This window comes from Scyliorhinus torazame, chromosome 8 (assembly GCF_047496885.1).
Source record: "Scyliorhinus torazame isolate Kashiwa2021f chromosome 8, sScyTor2.1, whole genome shotgun sequence".
NCBI classification, from domain to species: Eukaryota; Metazoa; Chordata; class Chondrichthyes; order Carcharhiniformes; family Scyliorhinidae; genus Scyliorhinus; species Scyliorhinus torazame.
This window is the reverse complement of record NC_092714.1, coordinates 65,606,482-65,628,453: the sequence shown is the minus strand read 5'-3', so window position 1 is coordinate 65,628,453 and position 21,972 is coordinate 65,606,482. Positions and strand designations below refer to the sequence as shown.

Genomic DNA, 21,972 nt, shown 5'->3' with positions numbered 1-21,972 from the left:
CCACTGCCCTCTCGCCATGTTTTCCTCTGTGTCACGAGAAGCACACAAAACCCACATGCATATTGTTAAATCCACGATCCTGGGTTAAAAGTGCAGCTAATGAACATTTTATATGTTTAAGTATGTCAATCTACCTATCTGTACTCCTGTCCCCTGGGGATTTACGACACGCTGCGGATCGCTCAAGGTTAAAGGCGTGATTTGGTTTATAGGCCCCGCCGCGATACAACATACTCACGCCATCCGGTGCATTCCAGTGGTGATTTCAATGCGGTTTCCATGGTTCTAACAATGGAAGCTAACTCAGGCAGCAGCTTTCAAATATTTTAAGTTTATTTTTGCACATATTTATATCAGATATTTTGCATTTAAAAAAAAACGCAACAAACCCTTTAAACTGCTCCAGTACAGCATAAATGCGGCATCAATACTGAAAAAGACAGAGTTGCGTTAAATAACGTTCCGAATGCCAGGAAACATGCAGCTAAACGTGCTCACTATGGGACATAGGGGCAGGATACTGCAGCCGGCGTTGGGGCGGCGGGGGGTCGGAGAATCCCACCTCAAATCTTTAATCACAAAACAGAAAAAAAAAGAAATACAAAAAGAAATTCGCAAAGACATATGTTCTAAGGGGGTATTTTACATTTAACCACAAAACGCAAAAAATCCCCAATATCTAGTACAGTAGAGTGATCCACACATATATACACAAATATATACACACACACACACACACAGAAGACCAGCAAATATTCATACAGTTGGTTCAGATTGTCAATCATTGCAATCGTCGAAGTCAGCGTCTCCTTTCATATGGAAAATGAATGGATAAATGGATACCAAAAAGAGTAGGGATAACAGGATACCAGGATAAAGCTATGGACACGGGGCACTATGATACACTCCCTCCTGCACAGGTCAACAAAAATAAAGCTACATAATATACAAGATCCCTTATAGGTTAAAAATCAAAACCTAACTCATCCTCCCAGCAATGAAAGGATACCCCAGGAAGAGGGGAACAAATAGGATACCACCATCGGTATAAGATGTGGCTTGGCAGTAAACCAGTAAACCAGGAGCCAAGAAACCAAGGATACTTAAACAATGCCAAGACTCGCTAACAGGCCTCATTCACTCCAGCCAAATCAGAAGCACCGTTTAGGCCCCATCGACACCAAATAATTTAAACCGTCTTCTACTGAGGAAACCCCACCAACGAGAAGAAGAATCGGCAAAACACCCAGCAACAGAGTATCTCTGGAAGAGATACAATTCCTCTCCCCCTGTCCGCTCCCCCTGACAAGATAAGAGAAACCCTCCAGAATTAAATATAACAAATCACAGCCGATAACAGTGTCTCTCCTACCCAGAAAAAGAAAGGAAACTCCAGCGAGAGATGAACACCAGACATTAGGTAGATGTGGTATTTTTCAAGTACTGGCTTACAGACCACAAAAGCACGAAAAAAACAAGAGCTTTTATCAGAGATGTGTTTGCTCACAGGTTGCGAGAATAGACTGACAATTAACCTGTCCAAACTGCTGCTGATGTCATCAGTACATCACATGATCAAACTCTTAAAGTGACTTTGTTCCAACTAGGGAATAGACATGAATACACAGCAACAAGGTCTAGCAATGTGCACTTTCGCAAGAAGGATATCCGAAACAGAACAGCACAGCCTTATAAGAAACAGAATACTGCACCCTCCAGGGGAGGTCAAGCCTCAAGAAGGACATCTGGGAGACTACTTGGAGGGGAGGCGACTTACTCCTCCACCCAGCCTAACAGCCAACTGAAGAAAGACTAACAACGCTGACCCGAAGCACTCAGACTCACACTCAGGCCTCACCACCAACAGCAGGCCTCACCACCAACAGCAGGCCTCACCACCAACAGCAGGCCCCACCACCAACAGCAGGCCCCACCACCAACAGCAGGCCTCACCACCAACAGCAGGCCTCACCACCAACAGCAGGCCTCACCACCAACAGCAGGCCTCACCACCAACAGCAGGCTTCACCACCAACAGCAGGCCTCACCACCAACAGGATAATACCTCCCCAGTGGAACCAAATGTCTGGAAGCAGAGTGGTCCAGAAGCTTCCAAGAGGGGCCATTTCGGGAGAGGGTGATCTACTCCCTCGTCCACCTGACCCTGATAAACTTGGTTAGTACTGCCCTAACCTACTCAACCAAACTAAACTAGGATCAACGGCACACCAGAATAGTCAAGAATACTCACATTACTTTTTTACTCACCAGGCCTCCCCTCTGGAGACCTGGTGCACGGATATTTCCTTTCCAGCCCCATCTCTCCGAATCAACCAGGATGTTCAACATGCCATGCAGCAGGATTTCCAAAGACTGAAGGTGAGCCCCCACTGAGGAAACTGCCCGATTGACTGACAGGATTCTCAGCTCCGCTTCATCCATTCTCTTTGGAATATCTTACAGTTCATCAGTATGGGCACCGATAATCTGTGTCGGGGAGCTGAGACCACCGTCCACAACTTGGCTTACAATGGCAGCTATTATTTAACGCCAACGGTATCGCAGAAGCATCGGCCCACTCACCAGCGAAACCGCCACTGTGGACCGGACACCACCCAGTTTGTAGATGGTCAATTTAAAGAGATAATCAATAAATCATGCAGGCTATTACCATTCTCTTGCTCAAATTCCTGATTTGGGCTTTGGCCAGACAGTGCATGGGGCACTAACTGATACAACGCAACCCCGTGAGTGAAACAGGCAAGTTGATGTGTACTTCTGGCAAACCGGAAATTCCCGCCCGAGGTCAACAGAACTTTACATGGTCCCATGCAGTCCAAAGCTACCTTGCTGAAGGAGAGACAAGAAAATCCAGCCCCAAGTGTCAATTTGGGTGAGTTTAGCGGCATGTTTTGTGTCGGATGTAATGGCGCGATCGCGACTTATATTCACCTGCACTTAGCGCAAAAAAACGAGTCCTCACATGAATCTCGCCATGCCTGACTCCCTCGTCATCTGACTCAGCCGAAACGTGCCTCAGCTGTTCACCACTAACAAGAGGGTGCAGTTTTTAAATGCTCCCTCAGCACTCACTCCCAGTCTAGATTTGAGGATGGCAGTGCGGAGACCTGCTTGTTCCTTTGGCGATGCGACTGGCCAGGCTTTTCAATGCTGTGGATGAGAGGTGGGGCACCATGTTCCCCCGAGGGGGGGGGGTCAGAGGACCGCTAGCAGAGTTAGCAATGCTGCCTGGGAGGCAGTGGCAGCTACAATGAGTGCAGGAGCATGATCAAGAGGACCACCATCCAATGTAGGAAGAAGATGAACGACCTCTAATTTCAAATCTCTGCTCCCCAATCTATTGGCTGACACCTAGCACTCTGCCAACATCCAATCTCCAAGCTTGTTTCTCAGAACCCCCTAGCACCGCCCAGCACCACCACTTCATGTCCAGCTGCGGTGCCCATACATGCCATTTGATATAGACCCCACCCCGACCCATCACGTTTGTGGCTCACAATGCCCTCTCTTTGTCCCCGCAGGGGAAAATAGCTTAGAATAAAAGAGAAAGGGCAAAGACAGGAGGAGGAGCTCCAGAGATCTGGGGCGTCATTCTCCAACCCCCCAGAGGGTCGGAGAATGGCCGTTGGCCGCCGTGAATCCCGCCCCCGCCGGTTGCCGAAGTCTCCGAAGGAAGAAAAGTCGGCGGGGCGTTAATGGCGCCGCTGCCGTCGGAGAATGGCACGGGTCTGCGCAAGGCAGCCAATTTTCGGCCTGCCGATATTCTCCCTTCCGGATGGGCCGAAGTCCCGTTGACGTGATGACCGTTCACGTCGACGTAAATTAAACCTCCTTTTCATCGGCGTGAACCTGGAGCACAGGTGGAGGTGAGTGACGGCCTGGGGGGTTGGCTCTGGGCAGGCGATGGCGTGGCCGCAGTCTGATTGCGTGAGGAGAGGTGTGTCTCGGGTTGTGTGTGTGTGTGTGTGTGCAGCGGGGGGGGGGGGGGGGGGGTGTGGTTAGAGTAGGCTGGGCTCCGGGGGAGTGCCGGGAGGGGGTCCGTGACGGGGAGGGGGATGGGGGGGTGTCCGTGCCGGGGAGGGGGATGGGGGATCCGTGCCGGGGTGGAGGTTGGGGGGGGGTCCGTGCCGGGGAGGGGGAGGGGGATGGGGGATCCATGCCGGGGTGGAGGTTGGGGGGGGGGTCCGTGCCAGGGAGGGGGAATGGGGGGTCCGTGCCGGGGTGGAGTTTGGGGGGGGGTCCGTGCCGGGGAGGGGGATGGGGGGTCCGTGCCGGGGTGGGGGTCCGTGACGGGGAAGGGGATGGGGGGGGTCCGTGCCGCGGAGGGGGATGGGGGGTCCATGCCGGGGTGGAGGTTGGGGGGTGGGGTCCGTGCCGGGGTGGAGGTTGGGGGGGGTCCGTGCCGGGGTGGAGGTTGGGGGGTGGTCCGTGTCGGGGAGGGGGATGGGGGGTCCGTGCCGGGGTGGAGGTTGGGGGGGGGGTCCGTGCCGGGGAGGGGGATGGGGGGTCCGTGCCGGGGTGGAGGTTCGGGGGGTCCGTGCCGGGGTGGAGGTTGGGGGGGGAGTCCTTGCCGGGGTGGAGGTTGGGGGGGGGGTCCCGTGCCGGGGAGGGGGTGGGGGTCCGTGCCGGGGTGGAGGTTGGGGGGGGGTCCGTGCCGGGGAGGAGGTTGGGGGGGGGTCCGTGCCGGGGTGGAGGTTGGGGGGGGGTCCGTGCCGGGGTGGAGGTTAGGGGGGGGGTCCGTGCCGGGGAGGGGGATGGGGGGTCTGTGCCGGGGTGGAGGTTGGGGGTGGGTCCGTGCCGGGGTGCAGGTTAGGGGTGGGGTCCGTGCCGGGGAGGGGGATGGGGGGTCCGTGCCGGGGTGGAGGTTGGGGGGGGGTCTGTGCCGGGGAGGGGGATGGGGGGTCCGTGCCGGGGTGGAGGATGGGGGGTGGTCCGTGCCGGGGAGGGGGATGGGGGGTCCGTGCCAGGGTGGAGGTGGGGGGGGATCCGTGCCGGGGAGGGGGATGGGGGGTCCGTGCCAGTGTGGAGGTTGGGGGGGGGGTCCGTGCCGGGGTGGAGGTTGGCGGGGGGTCCGTGCCGGGGAGGGGGATGGGGGGTCCGTGCCGGGGTGGAGGTTGTGGGGGGGTCCCGTGCCGGGGAGGGGGATGGTGGGTCCGTGCCGGGGTGGAGGTTGGGGGGGGGTCCGTGCCGGGGAGGGGGACGGGGGGTCCGTGCCGGGGTGGAGGTTGGGGTGGGGTCCGTGCCGGGGTGGAGGTTGGGGGGGGGGGTCCGTGCCGGGGTGGAGGTTGGGGGGGGGGGTCCGTGCCGGGGTGGAGGTTCGGGGGGGGGTCCGTGCCGGGGTGGAGGTTGGGGGGGGGTCCGTGCCGGGGTGGAGGTTGGGGGGGGGGTCCGTGCCGGGGTGGAGGCTGGGGGGGGGGTCCGTGCCGGGGAGGGTGATGGGGGGTCCGTGCCGGGGTGGAGGCTGGGGGGGGTCCGTGCCGGGGTCGAGGATGGGGGGGTGGTCCGTGCCGGGGTGGGGGATGGGTTGTCCGTGCCGGGGTGGAGGTTGGGGGGGGTCCGTGCCGGGGAGGGGGATCCGTGCCAGTGTGGAGGTTGGGGGGGGTCCGTGCCGGGGTGGAGGTTGGGGGGGGGGGGTCGTGCTGGGGAGGAGGATGGGGGGTCCGTGCCGGGGTGGAGGTTAGGGGGGGGGGGGTCCGTGCCGGGGTGGAGGTGTGGGGGTGGTCCGTGCCTGGGAGGGTGATGGGGGGTCCGTGCCGGGGTGGAGGTTAGGGGGGTGGGTCCGTGCCGGGGAGGGGGATGGGGGGTCCGTGCCGGGGTGGAGGTTGGGGGGGGGGGTCCGTGCCGGGGTGGAGGTTTGGGGGGGGGGGGTCCGTGCCGGGGTGGAGGTTGGGGGGGGGGGTCCGTGCCGGGAAGGGGGATGGTGGGTCCGTGCCGGGGTGGAGGTTGGGGGGGGGTCCGTGCCGGGGAGGGGGATGGGGGGTCCGTGCCGGGGTGGAGGTTGGGGGTGGAGGTTGGGGTGTGGTCCGTGCCGGGGAGGGGGATGGGGGGTCCGTGCCAGGATGGAGGTCGGGGGGGATCCGTGCCGGGGAGGGGGATGGGGGTCCGTGCCAGTGTGGAGGTTGGGGGGCTCCGTGCCGGGGTGGAGGTTGGGGGGGGTCCGTGCCGGGGAGGGGGATGGTGGGTCCGTGCCGGGGTGGAGGTTGGGGGGGGGTCCGTGCCGGGGTGGAGGTTGGGGGGGGTGGTCCGTGCCGGGGAGGGGATGGGGGGTCCGTGCCAGGGTGGAGGTTGGGGGGGATCCGTGCCGGGGAGGGGGATGCGGGGGCGGGGTCTGTGCCGGGGAGGGGGATGGGGGGTCCGTGCCCGGGTGGAGGTTCGAGGGTGGTCTGTGCCGGGGTGGAGGTTGGGGGGGGGGGGGTCCCGTGCCGGGGAGCGGGATGGTGGGTCCGTGCCGGGGTGGAGGTTGGGGGGGGTCCATGCCGGGGAGGGGCATGGGGGGTTCGTGCCGGGGTGGAGGTTGGGGGGGGTCCGTGCCGGGGTGGAGGTTGGGGTGGGGTCGGTGCCGGGGTGGAGGTTGGGGGGCGGTCCGTGCTGGGGTGGAGGTTGGGGGGTGGGTCCGGTGCCGGGGTGGAGGTTGGGGGGGGGTCCGTGCCGGGGAGGGGGATGGGGGGTCCGTGCCGGGGCGGAGGTTGGGGGGGGGTCCGTGCCGGGGAGGGGCATGGGGGGTCCGTGCTGGGGTGGAGGTTGGGGGGGTCCGTGCCGGGGTGGAGGTTGGGGGGGTGATCCGTGCCAGGGAGGGGCATGGGGGGTCCGTGCCGGGGTGGAGGTTGGGGGGGGGGGTCCGTGCCGGGGTGGAGGTTAGGGGGGGGGTCCGTGCCGGGGAGGGGGATCGGTGGTCCGTGCCGGGGTGGAGGTTGGGGGTGGGGTCCGTGCCGGGGAGGGGGATGGGGGGTCCGTGCCGGGGTGGAGGTTGGGGGGGGGGTCCGTGCCGGGGAGGGGGATGGGGGGTCCGTGCCGGGGTGGAGGATGGGGGGTGGTCCGTGCCGGGGAGGGGGATGGGCGGTCCGTGCCAGGGTGGAGGTGGGGGGGGATCCGTGCCGGGGAGGGGGATGGGGGGTCCGTGCCAGTGTGGAGGTTGGGGGGGGGGGGGTCCGTGCCGGGGTGGAGGTTGGGGGGGGGGTCCGTGCCGGGGAGGGGGATGGGGGGTCCGTGCCGGGGTGGAGGTTGGGGGGGGGTCCCGTGCCGGGGAGGGGGATGGTGGGTCCGTGCCGGAGTGGAGGTTGGGGGGGGGGGTCCGTGCCGGGGAGGGGGATGGGGGGTCCGTGCCGGGGTGGAGGTTGGGGTGGGATCCGTGCCGGGGTGGAGGTTGGGGGGGGGTCCGTGCCGGGGTGGAGGTTGGGGGGGGGGTCCGTGCCGGGGTGGAGGTTGGGGGGGGGGGTCCGTGCCGGGGTGGAGGTTGGGGGGGGGGGGTCCGTGCCGGGGAGGGTGATGGGGGGTCCGTGCCGGGGTGGAGGTTGGGGGGGGTCCGTGCCGGGGTGGAGGATGGTGGGGGGGTCCGTGCCGGGGTGGAGGTTGGGGTGGGGTCCATGCCGGGGTGGAGGTTGGGGGGGGGGGTCCGTGCCGGGGTGGAGGTTGGGGGGGGGGTCCGTGCCGGGGTGGAGGCTGGGGGGGGTCCGTGCCGGGGAGGGGGATCCGTGCCAGTGTGAAGGTTGGGGGGGGTCCGTGCCGGGGTGGAGGTTGGGGGGGGGGGGGGTCGTGCTGGGGAGGAGGATGGGGGGTCTGTGCCGGGGTGGAGGTTGGGGGGGGGGGGGTCCGTGCCGGGGTGGAGGTGTGGGGGTGGTCCGTGCCTGGGAGGGTGATGGGGGGTCCGTGCCGGGGTGGAGGTTAGGGGGGTGGGTCCGTGCCGGGGAGGGGGATGGGGGGTCCGTGTGGGGTGGAGGTTGGGGGGGGGGGTCCGTGCCGGGGTGGAGGTTTGGGGGGGGGGTCCGTGCCGGGGTGGAGGTTGGGGGGGGGGTCCGTGCCGGGAAGGGGGATGGTGGGTCCGTGCCGGGGTGGAGGTTGGGGGGGGGGGTCCGTGCCGGGGAGGGGGATGGGGGGTCCGTGCCGGGGTGGAGGTTGGGGGTGGAGGTTGGGGTGTGGTCCGTGCCGGGGAGGGGGATGGGGGGTCCGTGCCAGGATGGAGGTCAGGGGGGATCCGTGCCGGGGAGGGGGATGGGGGGTCCGTGCCAGTGTGAAGGTTGGGGGGCTCCGTGCCGGGGTGGAGGTTGGGGGGGGTCCGTGCCGGGGAGGGGGATGGTGGGTCCGTGCCGGGGTGGAGGTTGGGGGGGGTCCGTGCCGGGGTGGAGGTTGGGGGGGTGGTCCGTGCCGGGGAGGGGATGGGGGGTCCGTGCCAGGGTGGAGGTTGGGGGGGATCCGTGCCGGGGAGGGGGATGGGGGGGCGGGGTCTGTGCCGGGGAGGGGGATGGGGGGTCCGTGCCCGGGTGGAGGTTCGAGGGGGGTCTGTGCCGGGGTGGAGGTTGGGGGGGGGGTTCCCGTGCCGGGGAGCGGGATGGTGGGTCCGTGCCGGGGTGGAGGTTGGGGGGGGTCCATGCCGGGGAGGGGCATGGGGGGTTCGTGCCGGGGTGGAGGTTGGGGGGGGTCCGTGCCGGGGTGGAGGTTGGGGTGGGGTCCGTGCCGGGGTGGAGGTTGGGGGGGGTCCGTGCTGGGGTGGAGGTTGGGGGGTGGGTCCGGTGCCGGGGTGGAGGTTGGGGGGGGGTCCGTGCCGGGGAGGGGGATGGGGGGTCCGTGCCGGGGTGGAGGTTGGGGGGGGGGTCCGTGCCGGGGAGGGGCATGGGGGGTCCGTGCTGGGGTGGAGGTTGGGGGGGTCCGTGCCGGGGTGGAGGTTGGGGGGGTGGTCCGTGCCAGGGAGGGGCATGGGGGGTCCGTGCCGGGGTGGAGGTTGGGGGGGGGGGTCCGTGCCGGGGTGGAGGTTAGGGGGGGGGTCCGTGCCGGGGAGGGGGATCGGTGGTCCGTGCCGGGGTGGAGGTTGGGGGTGGGTCCGTGCCGGGGTGGAGGTTAGGGGTGGGGTCCATGCCGGGGAGGGGGATGTGGGGTCCGTGCCGGGGTGGAGGTTGGGGGGGGGGTCCGTGCCGGGGAGGGGGATGGGGGGTCCGTGCCGGGGTGGAGGTTGGGGGTGGGTCCGTGCCGGGGTGGAGGTTGGGGGGTGGTCCGTGCCGGGGAGGGAGATGGGGGGTCCGTGCCAGGGTGGAGGTTGGGCGGATCCGTGCCGGGGAAGGGGATGGGGGGTCCGTGCCAGTGTGGAGGTTGGGGGGGGTCCGTGCCGGGGTGGAGGTTGGGGGGGGGGTCTGTGCCGGGGAGGGGGATGGGGGGTCCGTGCCGGGGTGGAGGTTGGGGGAGGTCCATGCCGGGGAGGGGGATGGGGGGTCCGTGCCGGGGTGGAGGTTGGGGGGGGTCCGTGCCGGGGTGGAGGTTGGGGTGGGGTCCGTGCCGGGGTGGAGGTTGGGGGGGGGGTCCGTGCCGGGGTGGAGGTTGGGGGGGGGTCCGTGCCGGGGTGGAGATTGGGGGGGGTCCGTGCCGGGGAGGGTGATGGGGGGTCCGTGCCGGGGTGGAGGTTGGGGGGGTCCGTGCCGGGGTGGAGGATGGGGGGGTGGTCCGTGCCGGGGAGGGGGATGGGGGCTCCGTGCCGGGGTGGAGGTTGGGGGGGGGGTCCATGCCGGTGAGGGGGATGGGGGGTCCGTGCCGGGGTGGAGGTTGGGGGGGGTCCGTGCCGGGTTGGAGGTTGGGGTGGGGTCCGTGCCGGGGTGAAGGTTGGGGTGGGGGTCCGTGCCGGGGTGGAGGTTGGGGTGGGGTCCGTGCCGGGGAGGGTGATGGGGGCTCCGTGCCGGGGTGGAGGTTGGGGGGGTCCGTGCCGGGGTGGAGGATGGGGGGGGGTCCGTGCCGGGGTGGAGGTTGGGGTGGGGTCCGTGCCGGGGTGGAGGTTGGGGGGGGGGGGGTCCGTGCCGGGGTGGAGGTTGGGGGGGGGGGTCCGTGCCGGGGTGGAGGTTGGGGGGGGGGGTCCGTGCCGGGGAGGGTGATGGGGGGTCCGTGCCGGTGTGGAGGCTGGGGGGGGTCCGTGCCGGGGTGGAGGATGGGGGGGGTGGTCCGTGCCGGGGTGGCGGATGGGGGGTCCGTGCCGGGGTGGAGGTTGGGGGGGGTCCGTGCCGGGGACGGGGATCCGTGCCAGTGTGGAGGTAGGGGGGGGGTCCGTGCCGGGGAGGGTGATGGGGGCTCCGTGCCGGGGTGGAGGTTGGGGGGGTCCGTGCCGGGGTGGAGGGTGGGGGGGGGTCCGTGCCGGGGTGGAGGTTGGGGTGGGGTCCGTGCCGGGGTGGAGGTTGGGGGGGGGGGTCCGTGCCGGGGTGGAGGTTGGGGGGGGGTCCGTGCCGGGGTGGAGGTTGGGGGGGGGGTCCGTGCCGGGGAGGGTGATGGGGGGTCCGTGCCGGGGTGGAGGCTGGGGGGGGTCCGTGCCGGGGTGGAGGATGGGGGGGTGGTCCGTGCCGGGGTGGGGGATGGGGGGTCCGTGCCGGGGTGGAGGTTGGGGGGGGTCCGTGCCGGGGAGGGGGATCCGTGCCAGTGTGGAGGTTGGGGGGGGTCCGTGCCGGGGTGGAGGTTGGGGGGGGTGTCCGTGCTGGGGAGGAGGATGGGGGGTCCGTGCCGGGGTGGAGGTTGGGGGGGGGGTCCGTGCCGGGGTGGAGGTTGGGGGGGGGGTCCGTGCCGGGGTGGAGGTGTGGGGGTGGTCCGTGCCTGGGAGGGGGATGGGGGGTCCGTGCCGGGGTGGAGATTAGGGGGGTGGGTCCGTGCCGGGGAGGGGGATGGGGGGTCCGTGCCGGGGTGGAGGTTGGGGGGGGGGTCCGTGCCGGGGTGGAGGTTTGGGGGGGGGTGTCCGTGCCGGGGTGGAGGTTGGGGGGGGGGGGTCCGTGCCGGGAAGGGGGATGGGGGGTCCGTGCCGGGGTGGAGGTTGGGGGGGGGGGGTCCGTGCCGGGGAGGGGGATGGGGGGTACGTGCCGGGGAGGAGGTTGGGGGTGGAGGTTGGGGGTGTGGTCCGTGCCGGGGAGGGGGATGGGGGGTCCTTGCCAGGATGGAGGTCGGGGGGGATACGTGCCTGGGAGGGGGATGGGGGGTCCGTGCCAGTGTGGAGGTTGGGGGGGGTCCGTGCCGGGGTGGAGGTTGGGGGGGGGGTCCGTGCCGGGGAGGGGGATGGGTGGTCCGTGCCGGGGTGGAGGTTGGGGGGGGGGTCCGTGCCGGGGAGGGGGATGGGGGGTCCGTGCCGGGGTGGAGGTTGGGGGTGGAGGTTGGGGGGGGTGGTCCGTGCCGGGGAGGGGGATGGGGGGTCCGTGCCAGGATGGAGGTCGGGGGGGGATCCGTGCCGGGGAGGGGGATGGGGGGTCCGTGCCAGTGTGGAGGTTGGGGGGGGTCCGTGCCGGGGTGGAGGTTGGGGGGGGGGGTCCGTGCCGGGGAGGGGGATGGTGGGTCCGTGCCGGGGTGGAGGTTGGGGGGGGACCGTGCCGGGGTGGAGGTTGGGGGGGTTGTCCGTGCCGGGGAGGGGGATGTGGGGGGTTCTGTGCCGGGGAGGGGGATGGGGGGTCCGTGCCCGGGTGGAGGTTGGGGGGGATCCGTGCCGGGGAGGGGGATCTGTGCCGGGGAGGGGGATGGGGGGTCCGTGCCCGGGTGGAGGTTCGAGGGGGGTCTGTGCCGGGGTGGAGGTTGGGGGGGGGGGGGTCCCGTGCCGGGGAGCGGGATGGTGGGTCCGTGCCGGGGTGGAGGTTGGGGTGGGTCCATGCCGGGGAGGGGCATGGGGGGTCCGTGCCGGGGTGGAGGTTGGGGGGGGTCCGTGCCGGGGTGGAGGTTGGGGTGGGGTCCGTGCCGGGGTGGAGGTTGGGGGGGGGGGTCCGTGCCGGGGTGGAGGTTGGTGGGGGGTCCGGTGCCGGGGTGGAGGTTGGGGGGGGTCCGTGCCGGGGAGGGGGATGGGGGGTCCGTGCCGGGGTGGAGGTTGGGGGGGGGGGTCCGTGCCGGGGAGGGGGATGGGGGGTCCGTGCCGGGGTGGAGGTTGGGGGGGTCCGTGCCGGGGTGGAGGTTGGGGGGGTGGTCCGTGCCAGGGAGGGGCATGGGGGGTCCGTGCCGGGGTGGAGGTTGGGGGGGGGTCCGTGCCGGGGAGGGGGATCCGTTCCAGTGTGGAGGTTGGGGGGGGGGTCCATGCCAGGGTGGAGGTTGGGGGGTTGTTCCGTGCCGGGGAGGGTATGTGGGGTCCGTGCCGGGGTGGAGGTTGGGGGGGGGGTCCGTGCCGGGGAGGGGGATGGGGGGTCCATGCCAGGGTGGAGGTTGGGAGGGGGGTCCGTGCCGGGGTGGAGGTTGGGGGGGGGGTGTCCGTGCCGGGGTGGAGGTTGGGGGGGGGGCCCGTGCCGGGGAGGGGGATGGGGGGTCCGTGCCGGTGTGGAGGTTGGGGGGGGGGTCCGTGCCGGGGAGGGGGATGAGGGGTCCGTGCCAGGGTGGAGGTTGGGGGGTGTCCGTGCCGGGGTGGAGGTTGGGGGGGTTCCGTGCCTGGGAGGGGGATGCGAGGGCAAGTGAATTGGTCCACCAGGTGCCAGCCTCCAACAGTTGGACCCATGCGGTCCATGCCACCTGGCTGGGGGGGAGGAGGGGATATGGGCAATGATGACATGTCGTCGTTCCCCTCCCCCCCCACCAGGCCGTCATGATTTCCGATCATCCAGCGATGTTGGCCGCCGTGGCGGCAGCCGCTAATGTCTATGTTGCCCTGGATGAGGAGGAGGAGGAGCGTTCCAGAGAGGCGGTGCAGGCTGCCGCAGAGGGACAGGCGGCAGCCGCCCAGGCTGGAGGGACACCTGACCGACAGGACGAGGAGGGGGAGGAGGACGTCGCGGCCCCACGGCAACGGAGGCACCCGAGGGCGCCCCGTGTGTACCGGCCCCGGCAGTCATACCAGGACCTCACAGACCGGGAATGCAGGAGGAGACTCCGGATGAGGCGGGAAACCGTGGCACACATCTGCCACCTGCTGGCACACTTGTCACCGCGTGGCACTGGCGGGGGTCACCCTCTCCCCGTGTCTGTCAAGGTTACGGTGGCCCTGAACTTTTATGCAACGGGGTCATTCCAGGCACCGAGTGGGGACCTGTCCGGCATATCGCAGACATCGGTGCATCGGTGCATCCGGGCAGTGACAGATGCCCTATATGCCATGGCGCACCGCTACATCTGCTTCCCCGTGGACCGGGCCAGCCAAGATGCCCGGGCCGTGGGCTTCTCTGCCGTGGCCGGGTTCCCCATGGTCCAGGACGCGATCGATGGGATGCACGTCACCGTGCGGCCACCTGCAGATAACAGGGCCGTGTTCACCAATAGGAAGGGGACCTATTCGATGAACATACAGGTGGTCTGCGACCACCGCATGATGATCCTGCACGTCTGCGCCCGTTACCCAGGCAGTGTACACGACTCATACGTGTTGTCGCGGTCATCCATCCCGGCATGTACGAGGGACGCCATCCCCGGCTGAGGGGCTGGTTGCTGGGCGACAGGGGCTACCCATTGCGATCGTGGCTGATGACGCCTATACGGAGGCCACGCAATGAGGCGGAGAACCGCTACAATGATGCCCATGTCGCGACAAGGGGAGTGATAGAGAGGTGCTTTGGCGTGCTGAAGATGCGTTTCAGGTGCCTGGACCTCTCTGGGGGCACCCTCCAGTATCGGTCAGATAGGGTCGGCCGCATCATTGTGGTGTGCTGCGTCCTGCACAACATAGCCCAGCAGAGGGGCGATGTGCCGCAGGCAGAGGAGGGCGGACTGGAGGAGCAGCAGGAAGAGGCGCAGTCCTCTCCAGATGAGGGGGATGGGGGTAATGGTCAGGGCAGATGGGGTAGACACAGGCGGGTGGCTGTCCACCGTTACCGGCTGGCCCAGCGGGCACGGGACAGACTGATAGCCGCCCGCTTCACTGACTAGATGGCCGTGGGAATCAGGTAGTATGGCCACAGACCGCACACCATGGCAACAGCCGACCACCCATACCCCCCACCCATCCACCCACCCAGCACCCTCACCCCCCTCCCCAACCCCACCCACCCCACCCGCATGCACACCACCCCCCCCCATTGCCGATCCACCTGCGGCAAACGGGCCGGGCTCACACAGTTGCGGGTGGACGCGTGTCTATCGCAGGCCATGGCGGATGATGACAACCCGCCCTGCGGTGAGCTCCTGGCTCTACATCGTTGGACTATGTCTGACCCATGGCCACAGTACCACCATCCACCCGGACCATCCTTGCATGCGGCTGTGACACTGCAGCGCACGGTCCCGTCCTCTGCCCGGGGGATGTTGATGGCGGCCCAGGGGGAAGGGGGCAGACTCACCTGGGGCTGAGGTAAGACCACCCCTCACACACACATGCGCTCAACGTACATGACACCCCTGCACGCTTTGGACAGAGCACAAAGGCAGCTTCTGTAGGTGTAACATTGACTTTAATAATGAAAGGAGTTCATGCACGTGCCCTAGCCCCTAAAACTCATCTGTGCCCTGCACCCATGCCAACTTACTCAGTGTCTAATTGTTTGGCCTTACGGGCCCTTTGACTACGTCTACGTGGTTCCCCAGACGGTACAGCAGAACTGGAGGTGGACTCCTGTGATTCCTGCCCTCTGACACTGGATCCCTTTGGCGGCCGTTTCCTGGGGCGTCCTGGCCTAGATGGGCCAGGCTGCGGCCCGGGCGACTGGGATGGCGAGCTGCCAGCCTGTCCTGCCCGTTGCCCACCCGATGCACCTGGGACGGAAGGGGGGGGGGGGAGTCTGAGGTGTCGCGGTGTACCGGGGCCTCCCCTACAGGGGGAGCCGGGACGGACCACACCACCTCCTCCTCGCTCGGGGTGCCCGATGGCCCCCAGGCCTCTACATGGGTGGGGGATGCGAACGGACTGGCCATCCGACGCCCCCCCGACATCGGCCGCTGCCAGTCCTGGAGGCCCGTGCTGGTATCGACAGGGGTCTGCAGGTTTGTAGCAATGGAGCCCAGGGGGTTGGCAAACCCTGTCTGTGACAGTGCGACGCCGGCTCGCACATGGCCACTGGCGTCGTTGCCCTCAGCGATAGCCTGCAGAGACTGGGCCATGGCCTGCTGAGACTGGGCCATGGCCTGCTGAGACTGGGCCATGGCCTGCAGAGACTGGGCCATGGCCTGCAGAGACTGGGCCATGGCCTGCAGAGACTGGGCCATGGCCTGCAGAGACTGGGCTATGGCGTTGAGCGCCTCTGCCATCTGGCGCTGGCACTGGCTCATGGCCTCCTGTGAGAGGGCAGCCATTTCCTGGGCCACAGACGCCGCCTGCACGGAAAGCCCCAGGTCTCGCAAACCGTTCCCCATGTCTGACACCGTCGCACCCATTGCCTCCACCGCGGACGCCACCCGTGCGGTGTCGGCCTGGGTGGCATGCATGACCGGCACCACTCCCAGCTCCTGGACGCGGGTGGACTCATCCACCTGCGACTGCATCCGCCGCAAGCCGCCCGTCACCCTCTTCGCTCGTCTCCGGGTCGGTGGTTGCATCGGATCTATGTGTGGGTGTGGTAACTCCAGGAACCCGGGATCCATCTGGGCGGCAGATGTTCGCTTGGGCTGGGCTGCCCTCCGACCGCCCGGCCCCTCTGCTACTCCTACCTCCACCTGCTGTACCGGGACGGCTGTGTTGTGCGCACCAGTGAGTGTACCAGACGCCTCAACCGAGGTGAGTGTTTCAGCGATGGTGGAGGGTGTTGGTGACAGCAGTGGCGTTGTGTCGTGCTCTTCGTCCCACTCTGAGTCCATGGCACTTTGGGGTGGGGGTTCGTCTCCACCCATCCACTCTGAGTCACTGTCCGGTATTTCGTCTTCCTGGGTAGTGCTGTCCCGGGTAGGGGAGTCCTGAGCAGTGCTGTCCCGGGTAGTGGTGTCCCGGGTAGTGGTGTCCCGGGTAGTGGTGTCCCGGGTAGTGGTGTCCCGGGTAGTGGTGTCCTGGGTAGCGGTGTCCTGGGTAGTGGTGTCCTGGCTCGGATGTGACGGGGGCCTGTGGCTGCCCCCCTTGTCGCTGGGTGGTCGCTCCCGCACGTGACGGGGGTGTCGTCTCCCTGTTGCTCCAGGTCTCTCCGTCTCCCGGGGCCTCCGAGGGGCATCCTGCGGGCGTCGCATGCTGGAGGGTCCGGGTCTCTCCGTCTCCCGCGGCCTCCGAGGGGCATCCTGCGGGCGTCGCATGCTGGAGGGTGCGGGTCTCTCCGTCTCCCGTGGTGTGCGAGGGGCATCCTGCGGGCGTCGCATGCTGGAGGGTGCGGGTCTCTCTGTCTCCCGTGGCCTCCGAGGGGCATCATGCGGGCGTCGCATGCTGGAGGGTGCGGGTCTCTCCGTCTCCCGTGGTGTGCGAGGGGCATCCTGCGGGCATCGCATGCTGGAGGGTGCGGGTCTCTCCGTCTCCCGTGGCCTCCGAGGGGCATCCTGCGGGCGTCGCATGCTGGAGGGTCCGGGTCTCTCCGTCTCCCGTGGCCTCCGAGGGGCATCCTGCGGGCGTCGCATGCTGGAGGGTTCGTGTCTCTCCGTCTCCCGTGGCCTCCGAGGGGCATCCTGCGGGCGGTCTGCATCTGCGGGGATGGGTGCCTGGACGTTTGGTCCTGCGATACACAATGAAGCATGCATGGTTAGACATCAGGCAGTGATCAGGTGATATGGGGGAGGGGGATATAGGGGAGGGGGGATATGGGGATGGGCTGTCGATGGCTCACTTGCTACTACGCCCCCGACCTCTGCATCAGCAACCTCCCAGTCGTCAGGTCCGCCAGCCAGTTCCAGGGCCCTTTCCTCGTGTTCGGTCAGTGGCCTCTCATCAGCGGGGCCTCCTCCAGTCCTCACATGCTCCCTATTGTTGTGTGCGCGCTTATCCTGTCGGGGGGGGGGTGGCAGGGGTAAAAGGCAACACTGTTAGGCAGGTATATGAATGCACGCCATCGGTTGCGCGTGCATTGCAGAGGTTAAGGTTAGGGGTGGATTCACTTGGGGATATGGGGGATATGGGGGAGGGGGGATATGGGGGAGGGGGGATATGGGGGATATGGGTGAGGGGGGATATGGGAGATATGGGGGAGGGGGTGATATGGGGGATATGGGGAGGGGGGATATGGGGGAGGGGGGATATGGGGGGATATGGGGAGGGGGATATGGGGGAGGGGGGATATGGGGGAGGGGGGATATGGGGGATATGGGGAGGGGGGATTATGGGGGATATGGGGGAGGGGGGATTATGGGGGATATGGGGGAGGGGGATATGGGGGAGGGGGGATATGGGGAGGGGGATATGGGGAGGGGGATATGGGGAGGGGGATATGGGGAGGGGGATATGGGGAGGGGGGATATGGGGGATATGGGGGAGGGGGGATATAGGGGGAATATGGGGATAGGGGGGAGGGGGGATCTGGGGGATGGGGGATATGGGGAGGGTGGATATGGGGGAGGGGGGATATGGGGGAGGGGGGATATGGGGGAGGGGGGATATGGGGGAGGGGGGATATGGGGGAGGGAGGATATGGGGGAGGGGGGATATGGGGAGGGGGATATGGGGGAGGGGGGATATGGGGGAGGGGGGATATGGGGAGGGGGATATGGGGGAGGGGGGTTATGGAGGATATGGGGGAGGGGGGATTATGGGGGATATGGGGAGGGGCGATATGGGGGAGGGGGGATATGGGGGAGGGGTGATATGGGGAGGGTTGATATGGGGAGGGGGGATATGGGGGAAGGGGGGATATGGGGGAGGGGGGATATGGGGGAGGGGGGATATGGGGGAGGGGGGATATGGGGGAGGGGGGATATGGGGGAGGGGGGATATGGGGGAGGGGGGATATGGGGGAGGGGGATAAGGGGGAGGGGGGATATGGGGGAGGGGTGATATGGGGGAGGGTTGATATGGGGAGGGGGGATATGGGGGAGGGGGGATATGGGGGAAGGTGGGATATGGGGGAAGGTGGGATATGGGGGAAGGGGGGATATGGGGATATGGGGGAGTGGGGATATGGGGGAGGGGAGATATGGGGGAGGGGGGATATGGGGAGGGGGGATATGGGGAGGGGGGATATGGGGGAGGGGGGATATGGGGGAGGGGGGATATGGGGGAGGGGGGATATGGGGGAGGGGGGGATATAGGGGGGATATGGGGCATCTGGGGGATGGGGGGATATGGGGGAGGGGGGATATGGGGAGGGGGGATATGGGGGGAGGGGGGATATGGGTAGGGGGATATGGGGGAGGGGGGATATGGGGGAGGGGGGATATGGGGGAGGGGGGATATGGGGGAGGGGGGATATGGGGGAGGGGGGATATGGGGGAGGAGGGATATGGGGGAGGGGGGATATGGGGGAGGGGGGATATGGGGGAGGAGGGATATGGGGAGGGGGATATGGGGGAGGGGAATATGGAGGATATGGGGGAGGGGGGGATATGGGTGATATGGGGAGGGTTGATATGGGGAGGGGGGATATGGGGGAAGGGGGGGATATGGGGGAAGGGGGGGATATGGGGGAGGGGAGATATGGGGGAGGGGAGATATGGGGGAGGGGGGATATGGGGAGGGGGATATGGGGTATGGGGGATATGGGGGAGGGGGGATATGGGGGAGGGGGGATATGGGGGGTATGGGGAGGGGTGGATATGGGGGAGGCGGGATATGGGGGAGGGGGGATATGGGGGAGGGGGGATATGGGGGTGGGGGGGATATGGGGGATATGGGGGAGGGGGGGAAATGGGGGAGGGGGGATATGGGGGAGGCTCACCCTGCCTGCTCTGACAAGGTCGTTCACCTACTTGTGGCACTGGGTGCCTGTCCGTGGTGTCAGGGCCGCAGCGGTGACGGCCTCTGCCACTTTCCTCTACAGACGCCGGCTGTGGCGTGGGGCAACTCTGCGGCCGTGCCCGGGATACAGGGCGTCCCTCCTCTGCTCCACCACATCCAGGAGCGCCTCCACATCCCGTGACTCGAACCTCGGGGCTGAGCGGCGGCCAGCCATCCAGTCGGGTGTTGCGGTCGGGTGTTCCGGTCGGGTGGGGGGGAGCAGCGCGGCCTTATGAGCCGTCACGCCGTGCGGCGCGTATGACGCTGCACGGCGTGAACCACTGCGCAAGCGCGGATCCCGTTACGTCGCTGCTAGCCCATTTCGGGCCGGAGACCTTTGACCCATTTTTCCGACGTGATGCAAGTCGGATTTGCGCCGTTTTTTGCGCCGATCGGCGGACTTTCCGCCGATAACGGAGAATTTTGCCCGAATCCTCACTCCCTATGAAGAATGGGCCCTGTAGATCGCGGGGTTGCCCTAGGGGAGAGCAGAGACAATAGTGAGGTTGGCCTGTGCAGAGCCATGAGGATCCACTCCCCTTTCATCCAGATGACCTGTCCCAAATGAGATCTTGATGTCCCACAAAATTATCCTTCCCTCTCACTGACCACACAGCCATTGTCTCGTAGAGTCACCATCTGATGAGGCCGGGTTATCCGGTGTCGCACACCCTGTCATCCAAGAGACCACCTCAGAGGAGAGCTCTGAGGAGAACACCGGTGATGCGTCACAGCTATCAGCCCCACCTTCCACCAGTGCAGAGACACACACCTCAGTGGATGACATTAGTGGACAGGCTTCTGCGGCACACTCTGGTGAGCACCAGACAGCTCTTGATGCACATCAGGTGGAGGCAGGAACATCCAAGTGAGGCAGCAGTGGGAGGTCTGCTGGATCCCAGGACTCAGCTGGGTCTTGGCCAGATGCTGAGCCTCTGGACATGTTCTCCTAGAGCTGATGCAGTCGAAAGCCCAGAGCTGTGAGATTCAGGAGGGAGTGTTAGTGGCATTCCAGTGATTGCAAAACCAATTGGCGAAGTCCCGAAGCCTTCAGGCACAGATGGTGCCAGGCACTGCAATGCTCACAGGCAGTGCTAGGGTGGTGACCACAGTGGAAAACCTGGAGCATGCACTCCTCGAGCAGTGGGGTCTAAGGCATTGCTCAGTCTGTGGCGACATATCGGAGGGCCTTGACATCATGTCCCATTTGCTGAAGACATGTCCCAGACACAGGTGGACATTGTCGAGGCACTCCGGACCGTGGCCCATTCACTGAGGACCATAGCTGAGGGCATCGACACCATGCTGCAGACAATGGGAACCTCCAGGACTGGCAGCGCCAGATGACTCAGCGGCTTCTTGAGCTCACTCCAGCTGCCTCTCCTTCCCATGGAGTCCCCCAGGGCCCTCAGGGAAAAGGAAGTGCTGCAGCCCATCCTGGAGCCTTCCATCAAGGAGACTAAGATGGTTTCCAATTCCCCCCCTCCTGACACTAGCGCATCTCAAGTGCAGAGGGCAGATCAGGGTGTACGGTGACGCCTGTGACACCAGTAAGTCGTCCGGGGCCCTCTGGTTCTAGGCCCTCCAAAGGATAATCACCATAGACATCGAAGGCCACAGAATGCAACAGGTTGCCTCCACCTTTGATAGTGCATCCTGGGGACACACCTAGACGGAGCACTAGACCACAGAGGATCATGAAGAGTGAGGAGCACTGAGTGGGCATTGGTGAGGTCACTATCTGTAGCTGGGGGAATGGAAATCCTGTCACATTAAAATGTTCACTATTAAAACATCTGACACTTTACACATGAAGCTTCTATCACTTTAAACTTCACAGAGGGCCTGTCCGCACCCCCATCCCCTGTTCCTTGACCTCCATGAGATCACCTATCATCCTGGGTGGTCCTTGAAGACACCGGGGATCTCCAAGAGTCCCAGGATGTAGCTGTGCTGCATGCTCCCGGGCACCTTGGTGGGTCTGGTGCAAGTTGAAAGTGATATAGTCGGATGTCCGGGCAAACAGAGCGTCCGTCACCTCCCAGATGCACCTATGGGCTGGTGACTGTGACACAGATTCCCGCTCGAACCCTGGAATTACCCAATGGTATAGAAAGTTAGGTCTGTCATGACTTTCACGGCCACCTGAAGCAGGCGCCTGTGGTGATTTGCATCACTGTAAATACACAAGGGGTTAATGTAAATACACGTAGACACTAGCTAGACACTAGAGGGAGCACTAGAGACATGGTACACAGACATTCAACCAATAGGTCAGTAAGATAGGACACGACCAATGGGCAGTCACGACACACACAGAGGTGACACTACCACAGGGGGGCATTACACCAACCCATATATAAAGACACAGCACACATGATCTTCCTCTTTACAGTGGAGGCACTCAGTGTGTACACAGGGTTGATTTGAAACACATCACACCCACCACGTGGATTGTAGCAGACTGGTTCGTCAGTCTGAGTAGCTATAGAAGGATTAACAGTAGAGTCGAATCCAAGTAGGAGAATTGTTAATAGTTTAATTAACGTGTTAAAGCTATCTCCAAGTCTGGACCTTCCTTTGTCAGAGTGCACATCAAGGAAGCAGCTTATGCTACGACAAGAGCATAACTAAACAGTGCCCGCCTCCTCTACGGGGTGCCATGAACGCGAGGACGCGGCACAGGTGCTACACTGTCTCTCTGTTGAGCTGCAGCCTTCTCCGGCATATGCTGTTCATCAGCTCATTGAAGAACAAATGATGCCTGCACTCCTTGGCATGGCACTGACTCCCCTTCTTGTCCCCTCCTCAGCTTGATGGGTGGCCGGTCTTGAGGTTGTGCAGCAGCCCACTGTACACATGGTGCCGCCTCCAGCCTACATTGGACTTGCTGTCTTCTTCTGCTCACCTCGGTTGCAACAAGCACAACAAGGGCAGCCTCCGTGGGATCAACTCCTGCAAACATATTTGTATCTGGAAGAAATTGGAGAAGGAGAGAGACTGGCAATCAGTTCGGTCTTCCATCATAATTCGATTCCCGGCTTGGGTCC

At 65.4% G+C, this 21,972-nt stretch overlaps 1 protein-coding gene across 9 annotated transcripts in view; it reads right to left on the bottom strand.

Annotated features, from left to right (window-relative positions):
• The window catches only part of hao2 (hydroxyacid oxidase 2 (long chain)), a 136,636-nt gene that overhangs the window by 43,851 nt on the left and 70,813 nt on the right, over positions 1 to 21,972 (bottom strand). Inside the window, exon 1 of one of the 9 annotated variants that reach the window (XM_072513751.1) lies at positions 1,373 to 1,518. The exons of the other annotated variants lie outside the window; for them this stretch is intronic. The gene's annotated coding sequence lies outside the window, so the exon portion shown is untranslated. Of the gene's footprint in view, positions 1 to 1,372; positions 1,519 to 21,972 lie in introns of those variants that run through there. 9 annotated transcript variants of the gene reach the window in all.